Raw genomic sequence first — 4,643 nt, 5'->3', positions numbered from 1 at the left:
CTGCTACGTCTTAGCCCAACCTAATGTATCTATGCAAAGGGGACTCAGCCAATCAAATGATCTCTTCAGCGGAAAATGCAACAACCCGACCACACCGTGTTCGTTGAAGCTCCGCCCGTCGTTGATCGGACAACATAAGCTTAAAGATATCCATCATTGTATCTCACGTTTTAACCAATCATCAGCAGTACGTTTTCAAGGAGCTAATCACATGAAGTGAAGTGAAACTATTTAGCTATTTGAATAATCAAGGGTTTGGAGAGTAGTATACGATGGTAATCTATGCATGCGGTCGTAGTTTGATGTACATATATTGGCATTCAAATATGATGACATCTGCATAATGTAGACACACCGCATGAAGGTCCGAAAAAATATATGTATATATATTTTTTCATTATTCAAATACATAGAATATCAAAGCCTTTATATATTTTGTCAGCGCAAACATAGCTTTTCCAGCACAATAACTGCCACGAACACTGAGCATGGATCGCCTGTTTCCTCGGTCGACTACGCACGCAATGGCGTCCGGCATGAAGTCGTTTCTCAAATTCCTCCAGTCAGAGAGCATTGAAATCGACTACTCAAGGCATTTGTCAACAAGGATCCCAGTGGTCAGTGCTTTGCTTCCGCCATGGAGAAGTGTGCCCTCTATAAAGTCGTCGGACCTTCCAGATTATTAATTCCGACATATTTAGTATTGAACATTATATTCAAACGACACCACTAAGAGAACTTTGGAATATATATGAAAATTTATGCAACAAGGTGATGCTTGCTTGATGATGGGAATACACAAGATTGGCCAAGTGTTCCTTATCATTGAGGCGCACACTCAACATCATCAATGCTACCATTAAAATATCATCGTGACACGATTCTTTGAAGCGAATCAAACGGACTCGAAGGGAATCTATGTCAATGCGAGCCACTTGTATTGATTGCTACCACGATTTTGTATCGATAACTTGTTACATTTTGAAGCGTAATGTTAATAAAGCTCCTCTTCTAACGTTGCGCTTCGTCACTTCGTCAAAACCTCGTGGGCTTCTATCGCCTCGGAAGTCCATTTCAATTTCGCACCACTATCGCCTAAACACATATTAAATTGTTAACAGTCGTGGGCAGCTTCCAGGGACGTTTACCAATTCAATTACCTTTAGCAGAGATGTATGTGATAATATTGTTCTCAAAGTATTATGCAACGCAAAGAGAAAATAAAATTCTATAAGCAACCAGTTTACTCTTCTACAGGTGCCATGGGCCACAGTCGTCGTCCATGTCGTGCTGGACGAATTGTTGCGGCTTAATCGATGGTATGATCGCAGGTATGATCATCGTCGTATGACGCATGGCTGATGTCAGGTAGCACTTGCTCGTCCGTCGCCACGTCTTCTTCATCTGCTGCTTCCTGGAGACCAATGTACAGCTGTACTCCCGCAATTCGGTGAGTCGTCGTTACGATGCTGCAATACACCCAGGGATTGTTGTAACGTGAGGCTTTCAAAGGTAGTCTTCAACCGCTCCAGTACCTCACCGAACGAGGTATTTACGAAGTACTACCTCTGTCCGTAAATGATTGCAACAATCAGTCTATTTTGAAGATGAAAGCCTTGACAGATGAGTATTTTGAATCCAAATATATGAACAGAAGGGAGAGAGAGCTGAATACCAATCAAACACGTTCGCACCAGAATTCATCCAATTAAATCATCTACGTTGGATTGGATCAAGTTCACTCTACCCAATAAAAGAAGTGCTCCTTTTTTGTTATTTTCAAATTCAACTATTATCCGGATGCACGGATAGCGATAATCCAGGTATTATCCGTATGATGTGCTCAGAGATGACCTTGATTCAACAATGCGCGCCAAAAAGAACCTGAGCGACAATGATCGGCGAGCCATCATACCGCAGCTAATGGCAGACATGGTCGACGACAAGAAGCTCATTCACGGAGCTCTCAACAAAATCGCTCTAGAGTTCGGAGTTCACAGAGGCACTTTGCAAAGGGTGTGGAAACGAGGATGTGCCGATCTCAACTACGATACGGCCATGCGTAGACGTGTCATCGAGAATAAAAGGCCACAGCGGTCGGAACCTCAAAGCCAGAATGTCGCCGAACGCATGAATACCCAAAGCATCGCGAACGACCTTTCGTTCTACTGTAGATATACTGAAGATTTGAATGTGCGCATATAATTATTTCGCGGACTGTATCGCCGCAGCAATGGGTATGCCGCGGTCCACCCTCCATGCTTACTACCGACGAGGTATATTTGTGAAGTACACAAGCTCCGTGCGCCCAACACTAACAAACGCCAACTAAGTCGCTCGTACATGCTGGGCAATGGGACACATCCACGCCACCTCGGGAAACGAATATGCTTTCGACGACATGATGAACTATGTTCATGTGGACGAGAAGTGGTTCTACGCCACGCGAGTCAAACGGTCATACTATCTTGCTCCTGGCGAGGAACCGCCACATCGCACGTGCAAGTCCAAGCGCTTTATCACCAAGGTGATGTTCCTGTCTGCTGTCGCCCGCCCAAGGTGGATTGAAGAGACCAATTCTTGGTTTGACGGATAGATCGGTACCTGGCACTTTATAGCTCAAGTTCCTGCGGCGAGGTCGAGCCGGAACCGTCCTGCTGGTGCAAGGCAGACTGTACCTGTCAGTGTCACCCGCTCAGTGTACAAGGCCATGATCTTGGAGAAGGTGATCCCCGCTATCAAAGCCAAATGGCCATCAGAACGCAGCAAGACAATTGTCATTCAACAGGACAATGCAAGACCCCATGTACCTCCAAGTGATGCGGAAATTGTTGCAGCCTGTTGTAGCGATGGTTGGTCCATCGAGTCAAGTGCCAACCTCCCAACTCTCCAGATTTCAACGTTTTGGACCTTGGATTTTTCCGAACGATTCAATCCTTGCAAGAGAAGAACTGGTCGCGATGCATCGACGACATTATTGCCGCGCCGGAGCGTGCTTGGGCTGACGTGGACATGCAAACATTGACCAACAATTTTCTGACCCTACAAACCTGCATGCGCGAAGCCATCTGTGTTCAAGGAAACAACAAATACAAGATCCCCCACTCTGGCAAGGCAAAGTTGTTGACACGTGGATTGTTGCCACAAGTTCTCACTGTTGATCGTGACATCGTTGAAGCAGGGCTCCAGCAGTTGGATGAGACTGACGTCAGTGCGAAGTTCGAGGAACTGGCAGTAGAAGTTCTGAAGCCCTGGAGATGTGTGATTTTAGCTCCCAGCTGGAAAAACTCATTGTTAGCGACGAGCTTCAGGAGGAATCTTGTGTTGAATTGGCCCAGCTATTGGACTTGAGCAACTTGCTTTGAATACATATTTGTCTGTATTTCAATGTGATATTTTTTAAAATTAGTATTGTTGCAATCATTCATGAACTTCAATATATTCAATTGTTGCAATCTTTTTCGGACAGAGGTAGTATTGACGACCAACCTCACCTTTCACAATGGCCCAAATCAATTCGATAGGTTGCAAATCCAAATGATACGGTGGTGTGAACACAACAGTATGTCCTCGCAATTCAGCTATGGCCACCACAACAGGTACGATGTTGCTCTCGATGTGCTTGAAACGTTTTTTCCCATATTCTGGAGGTTGCCAGGGTACAGTCCGACCCAAAACTATAGACGCACCCTGAAATTCTCGAGTTGGAGACTTCACCAGCCCATTTAGATAGAACCTCCTGGAACAACAGCATTCGATGACTCCTAAAGGGCTGCTCCAGAGAGCATTTCCTCACCACATCCACCGAACTAGCACAATGTTCACTTTTCAAGTTTGGTGGTGACCCAAAAATATAGACGCAGTTTCAATTATGACACTACTTATCAATGCACTGGCCACGGCGAAGAATAACCTGAGCCAATCGAGTTGGCATGCCTTCAACTAAGTGCCGCAAGTACTCTTGGTCGATTTCGTTCCATGAACGGATGATTTGGGCCTTCAGACTTGCCTTGTCTTCGAACTGGCGACCATTGGCATAGACAAGCCTCGCCAAAACACCCCAAACGTTTTCAATGGGGTTGAGGTCGGGGCTTTTCGACGGCCAGTCCATAACTGGCCACGGCAGAGCCTTCAGCCACGCCATTGTTTCTCTTGACGTGTGGATACTGGCATTGTCTTGCTGAAACATAGCCTTGCCTTCTTGCGAGGCCGCACAGATTTCACGCATTGCAGGGATCATGAACCCGCGAAGGGTATCCTTGTACTTGGCGGAGTCTTGGCGACCTTCCAAGAAGGCAAGGCTAGTCTTGTTGTGGAAGCTAAAGCCTCCCCAGACAAAAACCGAGCCTCCACCAGAAGCACGCTTCGAGTACGTCTCAACCTCGGTCCTGAGGTCATGCCAATAGTATTGGCAACCGTCAGGACCATCGAGGTTGAACTTCTTTTCGTCCGAAAAGAGCGTAGATTTCATCGCTTCAAACTTGTGGAGGTTCTTGGACGCGAAATCGACACGGGCCTTCTTGTGCGCTGGTGTGAGGCGGGGACTCGACCGGCGTTTCATGTACTTGGCGAATTTGGACATATTAAGCACACGAAGTACGGTAGATCGTGTTACTTTACCATCTAGGGCTGCTGCAATCTGC

The sequence above is a fragment of the Aphanomyces invadans genome (genome assembly GCF_000520115.1).
Source record: "Aphanomyces invadans strain NJM9701 unplaced genomic scaffold supercont1.21, whole genome shotgun sequence".
NCBI classification, from domain to species: domain Eukaryota; phylum Oomycota; class Saprolegniomycetes; order Saprolegniales; family Verrucalvaceae; genus Aphanomyces; species Aphanomyces invadans.
The sequence above is the reverse complement of the archived record's forward strand: the minus strand, read 5'-3'. Positions refer to the sequence as shown.